Source organism: Phyllobates terribilis, unplaced genomic scaffold (assembly GCF_046119375.1).
Source record: "Phyllobates terribilis strain yellow unplaced genomic scaffold, ASM4611937v1 Scaffold_4__5_contigs__length_816908805, whole genome shotgun sequence".
Taxonomy (NCBI): Eukaryota; Metazoa; Chordata; class Amphibia; order Anura; family Dendrobatidae; genus Phyllobates; species Phyllobates terribilis.
In genome coordinates, this window is record NW_027362764.1 from 39,273,225 (window position 1) to 39,288,082 (window position 14,858).

At 45.9% G+C, this 14,858-nt stretch overlaps 1 protein-coding gene across 3 annotated transcripts in view; it reads left to right on the plus strand.

The window, feature by feature from the left end:
- AGMO (alkylglycerol monooxygenase) overlaps window positions 1-14,858 on the plus strand; it is a 347,454-nt gene that overhangs the window by 241,443 nt on the left and 91,153 nt on the right. The gene's annotated exons all lie outside the window — the stretch shown is intronic.

Here is a 14,858-nt window from a genome sequence, read left to right on the forward strand (position 1 = left end):
ATCACTAGCCAGTGACTTCCCTATACCACCAGGGAGACTATCACTAACCAGTAACTTCCTTATACCACCAGGGAGAAGGGAGACTATCACTAACCAGTTACTTCTCTATACCCCCAGGGAGACTATCACTAACCAGTGACTTCCCTATACCACCAGGGAGGCTATCACTAACCAGTGACTTCCCTATACCAACAGGGAGAAGGGAGACTATCACTAACCAGTTACTTCCCTATACCACCAGGGAGAAGGGAGACTATCACTATTCAGTGACTTCCCTATACCACCAGGGAGAAGGGAGACTATCACTAACCAGTTACTTCCCTATACCACCAGGGAGAAGGGAGGCTATCACTAACCAGTTGCTTCCCTATACCCCCAGGGAGACTATCACTAACCAGTGACTTCCCTATACCACTAGGGAGGCTATCACTAACCAGTGACTTTCCTATACCACCAGGGAGAAGGGAGACTATCACTATCCAGTTACTTCCCTATACCCCCAGGGAGACTATCACTAACCAGTGACTTCCCTATACCCCCAGGGAGACTATCACTAACCAGAGACTTCCCTATACCACCAGGGAGAAGGGAGACTATCACTAACCAGTTACTTCCCTATACCACCAGGGAGAAGGGAGACTATCATTAACCAGTTACTTCCCTATACCCCCAGGGAGACTATCACTAACCAGTGACTTCCCTATACCACCAGGGAGACTATCACTAGCCAGTGACTTCCCTATACCCCTAGGGAGACTATCACTAAGCAGTGACTTCCCTATACCACCAAGGAGAAGGGAGACTATAACTAACCACTTACTTCCCTATACCACCAGGGAGACTATCACTAACCAGTGACTTCCCTATACCACCAGGGAGACTATCACTAACCATTTACTTCCCTATACCACCAGGGAGAAGGCAGACTATCACTAACCAGTTACTTCTCTATACCCCCAGGGAGACTATGACTAACCGGTGACTTCCCTATACCACCAGGGAGACAATCACTAACCGGTGACTTCCCTATACCACTAGGGAGGCTATCACTAACCAGTGACTTCCCTATACCACCAGGGAGACTATCACTAACCGGTGACTTCCGTATACCACTAGGGAGGCTATCACTAGCCAGTGACTTCCCTATACCACCAGGGAGAAGGGAGACTATCACTAACCAGTTACTTCCCTATACCACCAGGGAGAAGGGAGACTATCACTATTCAGTGACTTCCCTATACCACCAGGGAGAAGGGAGACTATCATTAACCAGTTACTTCCCTATACCCCCAGGGAGACTATCACTAACCAGTGACTTCCCTATACCACCAGGGAGACTATCACTAGCCAGTGACTTCCCTATACCCCTAGGGAGACTATCACTAAGCAGTGACTTCCCTATACCACCAAGGAGAAGGGAGACTATAACTAACCAGTTACTTCCCTATACCACCAGGGAGACTATCACTAACCAGTGACTTCCCTATACCACCAGGGAGACTATCACTAACCAGTTACTTCCCTATACCACCAGGGAGAAGGGAGACTATCACTAACCAGTTACTTCTCTATACCCCCAGGGAGACTATCACTAACCGGTGACTTCCCTATACCACCAGGGAGACAATCACTAACCGGTGACTTCCCTATACCACTAGGGAGGCTATCACTAACCAGTGACTTCCCTATTCCACCAGGGAGAAGGGAGACTATCACTAACCAGTTACTTCCCTATACCACCAGGGAGAAGTGAGACTATCACTAATCAGTGACTTCCCTATACCACCAGGGAGAAGGGAGACTATCACTAACCAGTTACTTCCCTATACCCCGAGGGAGACTATCACTAGCCAGTGACTTCCCTATGCCACCAGGGAGACTATCACTAACCAGTAACTTCCCTATACCACCATGGAGAAGGGAGACTATCACTAACCAGTTACTTCTCTATACCCCCAGGGAGACTATCACTAACCAGTGACTTCCCTATACCACCAGGGAGACTATCACTAACCGGTGACTTCCCTATACCACTAGGGAGGCTATCACTAACCAGTGACTTCCCTATACCACCAGGGAGAAGGGAGACTATCACTAACCAGTTACTTCCCTATACCACCAGGGAGAAGGGAGACTATCACTAATCAGTGACTTCCCTATACCACCAGGGAGAAGGGAGACTATCACTAACCAGTTACTTCCCTATACCACCAGGGAGAAGGGAGGCTATCACTAACCAGTTGCTTCCCTATACCCCGAGGGAGACTATCACTAACCAGTGACTTCCCTATACCACTAGGGAGGCTATCACTAACCAGTGACTTTCCTATACCACCAGGGAGAAGGGAGACTATCACTATCCAGTTACTTCCCTATACCACCAGGGAGAAGGGAGGCTATCACTAACCAGTTACTTCCCTATACCCCCAGGGAGGCTATCACTAACCAGTTACTTCCCTATACCACCAGGGAGACTATCACTAACCAGTGACTTCCCTATACCACCAGGGAGACTATCACTAACCAGTGACTTCCCTATACCACCAGGGAGAAGGGAGGCTATCACTGACCAGTTACTTCCCTATACCCCCAGGGAGGCTATCACTAACCAGTTACTTCCCTATACCACCAGGGAGACTATCACTAACCAGTGAGTTCCCTATACCACCAGGGAGACTATCACTAACCAGTGACTTCCCTATACCACCAGGGAGAAGGGAGGCTATCAGTAACCCGTTGCTTCCCTATACCCCCAGGGAGACTATCACTAACCAGTGACTTCCCTATACCACTAGGGAGAAGGGAGACTATCACTAACCAGTTACTTCCCTGTACCACCAGGGAGAAGCCAGACTATCACTAACCAGTTACTTCCCTATACCACCAGGGAGACTATCACTAACCAGTGACTTCCCTATACCCCCAGGGAGACTATCACTAACCAGTGACTTCCCTATACCCCCAGGGAGACTATCACTAACCAGTGACTTCCCTATACCACCAGGGAGAAGGGAGGCTATCACTAACCAGTTACTTCCCTATACCCCCAGGGAGGCTATCACTAACCAGTGACTTCCCTATACCACCAGGGAGATTATCACTAACCAGTGACTTCCCTATACCACCAGGGAGACTATCACTAACCAGTTACTTCCCTATACCACCAGGGAGAAGGGAGACTATCACTAACCAGTTACTTCTCTATACCCCCAGGGAGACTATCACTAACCAGTGACTTCCCTATACCACCAGGGAGACTATCACTAACCAGTGACTTTCCTATACCCCTAGGGAGACTATCACTAACCAGTGACTTCCCTATACCACCAGGGAGAAGGGAGACTATCACTAACCAGTTACTTCCCTGTACCACCAGGGAGAAGGGAGACTATCACTAACCAGTTACTTCCCTATACCCCCAAGGAGACTATCACTAACCAGTGACTTCCCTATACCCCCAGGGATACTATTACTAACCAGAGACTTCCCTATACCACCAGGGAGAAGGGAGACTATCACTAACCAGTTACTTCCCTATACCACCAGGGAGAAGGGAGACTATCATTAACCAGTTACTTCCCTATACCCCCAGGGAGACTATCACTAGCCAGTGACTTCCCTATACCCCTAGGGAGACTATCACTAAGCAGTGACTTCCCTATACCACCAAGGAGAAGGGAGACTATAACTAACCAGTTACTTCCCTATACCACCAGGGAGACTATCACTAACCAGTGACTTCCCTATACCACCAGGGAGACTATCACTAACCAGTTACTTCCCTATACCACCAGGGAGAAGGGAGACTATCACTAACCAGTTACTTCTCTATACCCCCAGGGAGACTATCACTAACCGGTGACTTCCCTATACCACCAGGGAGACAATCACTAACCGGTGACTTCCCTATACCACTAGGGAGGCTATCACTAACCAGTGACTTCCCTATACCACCAGGGAGAAGGGAGACTATCACTAACCAGTTACTTCCCTATACCACCAGGGAGAAGGGAGACTATCACTAATCAGTGACTTCCCTATACCACCAGGGAGAAGGGAGACTATCACTAACCAGTTACTTCCCTATACCCCCAGGGAGACTATCACTAGCCAGTGACTTCCCTATACCACCAGGGAGACTATCACTAACCAGTAACTTCCCTATACCACCAGGGAGAAGGGAGACTATCACTAACCAGTTACTTCTCTATACCCCCAGGGAGACTATCGCTAACCAGTGACTTCCCTATACCACCAGGGAGACTATCACTAACCGGTGACTTCCCTATACCACTAGGGAGGCTATCACTAACCAGTGACTTCCCTATACCACCAGGGAGAAGGGAGACTATCACTAACCAGTTACTTCCCTATACCACCAGGGAGAAGGGAGACTATCACTATTCAGTGACTTCCCTATACCACCAGGGAGAAGGGAGACTATCACTAACCAGTTACTTCCCTATACCACCAGGGAGAAGGGAGGCTATCACTAACCAGTTGCTTCCCTATACCCCCAGGGAGACTATCACTAACCAGTGACTTCCCTATACCACTAGGGAGGCTATCACTAACCAGTGACTTTCCTATACCACCAGGGAGAAGGGAGACTATCACTATCCAGTTACTTCCCTATACCACCAGGGAGAAGGGAGGCTATCACTAACCAGTTACTTCCCTATACCCCAGGGAGGCTATCACTAACCAGTTACTTCCCTATACCACCAGGGAGACTATCACTAACCAGTGAGTTCCCTATACCACCAGGGAGACTATCACTAACCAGTGACTTCCCTATACCACCAGGGAGAAGGGAGGCTATCAGTAACCCGTTGCTTCCCTATACCCCCAGGGAGACTATCACTAACCAGTGACTTCCCTATACCACTGGGGAGAAGGGAGACTATCACTAACCAGTTACTTCCCTGTACCACCAGGGAGAAGGGAGACTATCACTAACCAGTTACTTCCCTATACCACCAGGGAGACTATCACTAACCAGTGACTTCCCTATACCCCCAGGGAGACTATCACTAACCAGTGACTTCCCTATACCCCCAGGGAGACTATCACTAACCAGTGACTTCCCTATACCACCAGGGAGAAGGGAGACTATCACTAACCAGTTACTTCCCTATACCACCAGGGAGAAGGGAGGCTATCACTAACCAGTTACTTCCCTATACCCCCAGGGAGGCTATCACTAACCAGTGACTTCCCTATACCACCAGGGAGATTATCACTAACCAGTGACTTCCCTATACCACCAGGGAGACTATCACTAACCAGTTACTTCCCTATACCACCAAGGAGAAGGGAGACTATCACTAACCAGTTACTTCTCTATACCCCCAGGGAGACTATCACTAACCAGTGACTTCCCTAGACCACCAGGGAGACTATCACTAACCGGTGACTTCCCTATACCACTAGGGAGGCTATCACTAACCAGTTACTTCCCTATACCACCAGTGAGGCTATCACTAACCAGTTACTTATCTAGACCACCAGGAAGGTATCACTAACCAGTGACTTCCCTATAGCACCAGGGAGGCTATCACTAACCAGTGACTTCCCTATACCACCAGTGAGGCTATCACTAACCAGTTACTTATCTAGACCACCAGGAAGGTATCACTAACCAGTGACTTCCCTATACCACCAGGGAGACTATCACTAACCAGTGACTTCCCTATACCAACAGGGAGAAGGAAGACTATCACTAACCAGTTACTTCCCTATACCGCCAGGGAGAAGGGAGACTATCACTAACCAGTTACTTCTCTATACCCCCAGGGAGACTATCACTAACCAGTGACTTCCCTAGACCACCAGGGAGACTATCACTAACCGGTGACTTCCCTATACCACCAGGGAGAAGGGAGACTATCACTAACCAGTTACTTCCCTATACCACCAGTGAGGCTATCACTAACCAGTTACTTATCTAGACCACCAGGAAGGTATCACTAACCAGTGACTTCCCTATAGCACCAGGGAGGCTATCACTAACCAGTGACTTCCCTATAGCACCAGGGAGGCTATCACTAACCAGTTACTTCCCTATACCACCAGTGAGGCTATCACTAACCAGTTACTTATCTAGACCACCAGGGAGGCTATCACTAACCAGTGACTTCCCTATACCACCAGGGAGGCTATCACTAACCTGTGACTTCCCTATAGCACCAGGGAGGCTATCACTAACCAGTTACTTCCCTATACCACCAGTGAGGCTATCACTAACCAGTTACTTATCTAGACCACCAGGGAGGCTATCACTAACCCAGTTAATTTCCTAGGCCACCAGGGAGGCTATCACTAACCAGTTACTTCCCTATACCACCAGTGAGGCTATCACTAACCAGTTACTTATCTAGACCACCAGGGAGGCTCTCACTAACCCAGTTAATTTCCTAGGCCACCAGGGATGCTGACACAAAACCCACTACTGCCATTGACCACCAGGGATGCAGGTATTTACCCCCTTATCTACCCCACACCGCAAAAATTGATGGGCAGAAGAGATGTCGATTATGCATGTCTAATTTTGGACTGATGATGGCAATGTTGTCCCTGAGATAAGCTGCCGGTCAATGTGTCATAGAGAACACAAGAGCACTCGTCCGAGCATGCGCGCCTATGCATTGGAGAGTCGGCTGAGATGGCCGTCGCATTGTTTGGCTGAAAGCCATCTAATGTTTATGGCCGGCCTTAAACTTTTTCCTGCCCCAGACCACCAGAGGTTCTGACATTAAACTCTTTCCTGCCCTAGACCACCAGGGATCCAGACATTAAACTCTTTCTTGCCCTAGACCACCAGGGATCCAGACATTAAACTCTTTCTTGCCCTAGACCACCAGGGATCCAGACATTAAACTCTTACCTGCCCTAGACCACCAGGGATGTGAACATTAAACTCTTTCCTACCTTAGACCACCAGGGATGTGGACATTAAACTTTTTTCTGCCCCAGACCACCAGGGATTCTGACATTAAACTCTTTCCTGCCCTAGACCACCAGGGATGTGGACATTAAACTCTTTCCTGCCCCAGACCACCAGGGATCCTGACATTAAACTCTTTCCTGCCCCAGACCACCAGGGATGTGGACATTAAACTCTTTCCTGCCCTAGATCACCAGGGATCCTGACATTAAACTCTTTTCTGCCCCAGACCACTAGGGATCCTGACATTAAACTCTTTCCTGCCCTAGAGCACCAGGGATGTGAAAATTAAACTCTTTCCTGCCGTAGACCACCAGGGTATCCAGACATTAAACTCTTTCCTGCCCTAGACCTCCAGGGATCCTGACATTAAACTCTTTCCTGCCATTGACCACCAGGGATCCTGACATTAAACTCTTTTCTGCCCCAGACCACCAGGGATCCTGACATTAAACTCTTTCCTGCCCCAGACCACCAGGGATCCAGACATTAAACGTTTTCCTGCCCTAGACCACTAGGGATCCTGACATTAAACTCTTTCCTGCCCTAGACCACTAGGGATCCTGACATTAAACTCTTTCCTGCCCTAGACCACCAAGGATCCTGACATTAAACTCTTTCCTGCCCTAGACCACCAGGGATCCTGACATTAAACTCTTTCCTGCCCCAGACTACCAGGGATCCAGATATTAAACTCTTTTCTGCCCCAGACCACCAGGGATCCTGACATTAAACTCTTTCCTGCCCTAGACCACTAGGGATCCAGACATTAAACTCTTTCTTGCCCTAGACCACCAGGGATCTTGACATTAAACTCTTTCCTGCCCCAGACCACCAGGGATCCTGACATTATACTCTTTCCTGCCCCAGACCACCAGGGATCCTGACATTAAACTCTTTCCTGCCCCAGACCACCAGGGATCCAGATATTAAACTCTTTCCTGCCCTAGACCACCAGGGATTCTGACATGAAACTCTTTCCTGCCCCAGACCACCAGTGATTCTGACATGAAACTCTTTCCTGCCCCAGACCACCAGGGATCCTGACATTAAACTCTTTCCTGCCCCAGACCACCAGGGATTCTGACATGAAACTCTTTCCTGCCCTAGATCACCAGGGATCCTGACATTAAACTCTTTTCTGCCCCAGACCACTAGGGATCCTGATATTAAACTGTTTCCTGCCCTAGACCACCAGGGATGTGGACATTAAACTCTTTCCTGCCGTAGACCACCAGGGTATCCAGACATTAAACTCTTTCCTGCCCTAGACCTCCAGGGATCCTGACATTAAACTCTTTCCTGCCATTGACCACCAGGGATCCTGACATTAAACTCTTTCCTGCCCCAGACCACCAGGGATCCAGATATTAAGCTTTTTCCTGCCCTAGACCACCAGGGATCCTGACATTAAACTCTTTCCTGCCCTAGACCACTAGGGATCCTGACATTAAACTCTTTCCTGCCCTAGACCACCAGGGATCCTGACATTAAACTCTTTCTTGCCCTAGACCACCAGGGATCCAGACATTAAACTCTTTCCTGCCCTAGACCACCAGGGATCCTGACATTAAACTCTTTCCTGCCCTAGACCACTAGGGATCCAGACATTAAACTCTTTCTTGCCCTAGACCACCAGGGATCTTGACATTAAACTCTTTCCTGCCCCAGACCACCAGGGATCCTGACATTAAACTCTTTCCTGCCCCAGACCACCAGGGATCCTGACATTAAACTCTTTCCTGCCCCAGACCACCAGGGATCCAGATATTAAACTCTTTTCTGCCCTAGACCACCAGGGATTCTGACATGAACTCTTTTCTGCCCCAGACCACCAGTGATTCTGACATGAAACTCTTTCCTGCCCCAGACCACCAGGGATCCTGACATTAAACTCTTTCCTGCCCCAGAACACCAGGGATGTGGACATTAAACTCTTTCCTGCCCCAGACCACCAGGGATCCTGACATTAAACTCTTTCCTGCCCCAGACCACCAGGGATTCTGACATGAAACTCTTTCCTGCCCTAGATCACCAGGGATCCTAACATTAAACTCTTTTCTGCCCCAGACCACTAGGGATCCTGACATTAAACTGTTTCCTGCCCTAGACCACCAGGGATGTGGACATTAAACTCTTTCCTGCCGTAGACCACCAGGGTATCCAGACATTAAACTCTTTCCTGCCCTAGACCTCCAGGGATCCTGACATTAAACTCTTTCCTGCCATTGACCACCAGGGATCCTGACATTAAACTCTTTCCTGCCCCAGACCACCAGGGATCCAGACATTAAGCTTTTTCCTGCCCTAGACCACCAGGGATCCTGACATTAAACTCTTTCCTGCCCTAGACCACTAGGGATCCTGACATTAAACTCTTTCCTGCCCTAGACCACCAGGGATCCTGACATTAAACTCTTTCCTGCCCTAGACCACCAGGTATCCAGACATTAAACTCTTTCCTGCCCTAGACCACCAGGGATCCTGACATTAAACTCTTTCCTGCCCCAGACTACCAGGGATCCTGACATTAAACTCTTTCCTGCCCCAGACCACCAGGGATCCAGACATTAAGCTTTTTCCTGCCCTAGACCACCAGGGATCCTGACATTAAACTCTTTCCTGCCCTAGACCACTAGGGATCCTGACATTAAACTCTTTCCTGCCCTAGACCACCAGGGATCCTGACATTAAACTCTTTCCTGCCCTAGACCACCAGGTATCCAGGCATTAAACTCTTTCCTGCCCTAGACCACCAGGGATCCTGACATTAAACTCTTTCCTGCCCCAGACTACCAGGGATCCAGATATTAAACTCTTTTCTGCCCCAGACCACCAGGGATCCTGACATTAAACTCTTTCCTGCCCTAGACCACCAGGGATCCTGACATTAAACTCTTTCCTGCCCCAGACCACCAGGGATCCTGATATTAAACTCTTTCCTGCCCCAGACCACCAGGGATCCTGACATTAAACTCTTTCCTGCCCCAGACCACCAGGGATCCTGATATTAAACTCTTTCCTGCCCCAGACCACCAGGGATCCAGATATTAAACTCTTTTCTGCCCTAGACCACCAGGGATGCAGACAATAACCTTTTCTGATGTAGTCCTATCAGCTGTATAATACTACTCTACTGGATACTATGTGGTCCTGTACATCCGGTTGCTTTGTTGCTAATTATTAAGGTGCTGTATGATTACATTTATTTGATCTAGTCCCAGCTTAGCGGGAACAGTTCGCCTGATTGTCTCGCTCTTTAGCCCGAGCTACATATAGCTGTAATATCCTGATGTAACAGATTCCACCTACAGATGGGCTTCAAGCACAGAGAAGCTTCCTTTGATGTCCAGGAGGGGATCCAGCCCATCAGGTTAAGTGTTTTGGTTCTTCGTGACTGCTCCTCTAATCGCCTGTTTACATGAACACAACGACTACATTCAGTCACGTCTGGTTACCATTTTCCATCCTAATTGGAGATTTATTTTTCTAACCTCCGGACAGTTGAGACTCATTTTAGGATCGGATTGTACGGGAGCAATGACCTGATTGAGCGGTAACGCCGGCAGAATCGTTACTTATTGGCTCATTTGTTATTTTTATACGGAACCTTTTCAATAAACACAAAAACGTTCCCTGTCTACAATAAAGGAGGACGAGAGCTCGGCCGTCAATGCATCTCCTTCCTGTATGGGATGTTGAGCGCCCCACTAGGGCGTGGTTCATACTGATTATGACTCATGGTGGCCTCGGAGACCTTCGATGGCCATTGAGGCAATTGAAAATGTGAACTAAGCCATCTATTCCGCCTTTATTTAAGACAAGAATATTCGTAGGACTTCATCTTCACCGGGGTTATTTTTATGAGAGCCATCACTTTCATGGATATTGAGCTTTGTGTCCTTACTCATGGTTTCCTCCTTTCTGTAAGGTTTTCGCGGGGGGATCTTGTGGAAAGGAAAGGTAAGTGCCTAAACGCTAATAAAGTGAGCAGTGAGATTATGAATTTCTTACTGTAAGAGCAGTGAGACTATGAATTCTTTACTGTAAGAGCAGTGAGATTATGGATTCTTTACTGTAAGAGCAGTGAGACTATGAATTCTTTACTGTAAGAGCAGTGAAACTATGGATTCTTTACTGTAAGAATAGTAAGACTATGGATTCTTTACTGTAAGAGCAGTGAGACCATGCATTCTTTACTGTAAGAGCAGTGAGATTATGGATTCTTTACTGTAAGAGCAGTGAGATTATGGATTCCTTACTGTAAGAACAGTGAGACTATGAATTCTTTACTGTAAGAGCAGTGAAACTATGGATTCTTTACTGTAAGAATAGTAAGACTATGGATTCTTTACTGTAAGAGCAGTGAGACCATGCATTCTTTACTGTAAGAGCAGTGAGATTATGGATTCTTTATTGTAAGAATAGTGAGACTATGGATTTTTTACTGTAAGAGCAGTGAGATTATGGATTCTTTACTGTAAGAGCAGCGAGATTATGGATTCTTTACTGTAAGAACAGTGAGATTATGGATTCCTTAGTGTAAGAACAGTGAGAGTATGAATTCTTTACTTTAAGAACAGTGAAACTATGGATTCTTTACTGTAAGAGCAGTGAGATTATGGATTCTTTACTGTAAGAGCAGTGAGATTATGGATTCCTTAGTATAAGAACAGTGAGAGTATGAATTCTTTACTTTAAGAACAGTGAAACTATGGATTCTTTACTGTAAGAGCAGTGAGATTATGGATTCTTTACTGTAAGAATAGTGAGACTATGGATTTTTTACTGTAAGAGCCGTGAGATTATGGATTCTTTACTGTAATAGCAGTGAGATTATGGATTCTTTAATGTAAGAGCAGTGAGATTATGGATTCTTTGCTGTAATAGCAGTGAGATTATGGATTATTTAATGTAAGAGCAGTGAGACTATGAATTCTTTACTGTAAGAGCAGTGAGATTATGGATTCTATGCTGGAAGAATAGTAAGACTATGGATTCTTTACTGTAAGAGCAGTGAGACCATGCATTCTTTACTGTAAGAGCAGTGAGATTATGGATTCTTTACTGTAAGAATAGTGAGACTATGGATTCTTTACTGTAAGAGCAGTGACATTATGGATTTCTTACTGAAAGAATAGTGAGACTATGGATTTTTTACTGTAAGAGCAGTGAGATTATGGATTCTTTACTGTAATAGCAGTGAGATTATGGATTCTTTAATGTAAGAGCAGTGAGATTATGGATTCTTTGCTGTAATAGCAGTGAGATTATGGATTCTTTAATGTAAGAGCAGTGAGACTATGAATTCTTTACTGTAAGAGCAGTGAGATTATGGATTCTATGCTGGAAGAATAGTAAGACTATGGATTCTTTACTGTAAGAGCAGTGAGACCATGCATTCTTTACTGTAAGAGCAGTGAGATTATGGATTCTTTACTGTAAGAGCAGTGACATTATGGATTTCTTACTGAAAGAATAGTGAGACTATGGATTTTTTACTATAAGAGCAGTGAGACTTTGGATTCTTTACTGTAAGAGCAGTGAGACTATGGATTCTTTATTATAACAGCAGTGAGATGGTTCTTTGGAACTCTCAGCTACATGATGTAATGGTTGATTCACTACAAAAGTACAAGAAGCGTCTGGATGCCTTTCTTGAAGAATATAGTATTACTCATTATTATGGGTTCTAGATTCTATGATGGTTTGTATCCACACTGCCGGCTGATTAAGAAAAGTCAAACGCCACAGATAATAGTCCTGAAGAAGAAGGGGGTTACACTTCAAAACGCGTAGAAAAAATAAAAAAAATGAAATTTTTATATTATCTCTGGCATTTGACGTTTCTTCATCAGCCGGCAGCGCGGACACAGACCACAAACTTTCCATTTTTTATATGTCTTCTTGGTGAAATCACCCGTGGATCTGCAGCAGCCATACAATCCTGGATCAGGTCAGCATATACAGTGGTGGCCAAAAGTATTGGCACCCCTGCAATTCTGTCAGATAATACTCAGTTTCTTCCTGAAAATGATTGCAATCACAAATTCTTTGGTATTATTATCTTCATTTAATTTGTCTTCAATGAAAAAACACAAAAGAGAATGAAGCAAAAATCAAATCATTGATCATTTCACACAAAACTCCAAAAATGGGCCAGACAAAAGTATTGGCACCCTCAGCCTAATACTTGGTTGCACAACCTTTAGCCAAAATAACTGCGAACAACCGCTTCCGGTAACCATCAATGAGTTTCTTACAATGCTCTGCTGGAATTGTAGACCATTCTTCTTTGGCAAACTGCTCCAGGTCCCTGATATTTGAAGGGTGCCTTCTACAAACTGCCATTTTGAGATCTCTCCACAGGTGTTCTATGGGATTCAGGTCTGGACTCATTGCTGGCCACCTTAGAAGTCTCCAGTGCTTTCTCTCAAACCATTTTATAGTGCTTTTGGAAGTGTGTTTTGGGTCATTGTCCTGCTGGAAGACCCATGACCTCTGAGGGAGACCCAACTTTCTCACACTGGGCCCTACATTATGCTGCAAAATTTGTTGGTAGTCTTCAGACTTCATAATGCCATGCACACGGTCAAGCAGTCCAGTGCCAGAGGCAGCAAAGCAACCCCAAAACATCAGGGAACCTCCGCCATGTTTGACTGTAGGGACCATGTTCTTTTCTTTGAATGCCTCTTTTTTTTCCTGTACACTCTATGTTGATGCTTTTTCCAAAAAAGCTCTACTTTTGTCTCATCTGACCAGAGAACATTCTTCCAAAACGTTTTAGGCTTTCTCAGGTAAGTTTTGGCAAACTCCAGCCTGGCTTTTTTATGTCTCGGGGTAAGAAGTGGGGTCTTCCTGGGTATCCTACCATACAGTCCCTTTTCATTCAGACGTCGACGGATAGTACGGGTTGACACTGTTGTACCCTCGGACTGCAGGGCAGCTTGAACTTGTTTGGATGTTAGTCGAGGTTCTTTATCCACCATCCGCACAATCTTGCGTTGAAATCTCTCGTCAATTTTTCTTTTCCGTCCACATCTAGGGAGGTTAGCCACAGTGCCATGGGCTTTACACTTCTTGATGACACTGCGCACGGAAGACACAGGAACATTCAGGTCTTTGGAGATGGACTTGTAGCCTTGAGATTGCTCATGCTTCCTCACAATTTGGTTTCTCAAGTCCTCAGACAGTTCTTTGGTCTTCTTTCTTTTCTCCATGCTCAATGTGGTACACACAAGGACACAGGACAGAGGTTGAGTCAACTTTAATCCATGTTAACTGGCTGCAAATGTGATTTAGTTATTGCCAACACCTGTTAGGTGCCACAGGTAAGTTACAGCTGCTGTTAATTACACCAATTAGAGAAGCATCACATGATTTTTCAAACAGTGCCAATACTTTTGTCTACCCCCTTTTTTAGGTTTGGTGTGGAATTATATCCCATTTGGCTTTAGGACAATTCTTTTTGTGTTTTTTCATTGAAGACAAATTAAATGAAGAGAATAATACCAAAGAATTTGTGATTGCAATCATTTTCAGGAGGAAACTGAGTATTATCTGACAGAATTGCAGAGGTGCCAATACTTTTGGCCACCACTGTATTTATACAATTTCTGATAATTATTAACCAGATAAGAACCTATTTTTGCGGTATTTTTTCTCTTCCGCTTTTGGTAGATTCTGTGATGGGACATTAATTCAGGGAACTCGTCTGATTGCTATATGGAGTCGGGAATGAATTTTTCCCCTAATATCAGACAATTAGCATCTGCCTCATGGCGTCTTAGCCTTCCTCTGGATCAACATGTTAGACTATATGTTAAACCCGATGGATTTATGTCTACCATCCACCTACGAAACTATGGTCCGGTGGCCAGAGGTGGCTGCTTAAACAGGGTCTTGTGAATCT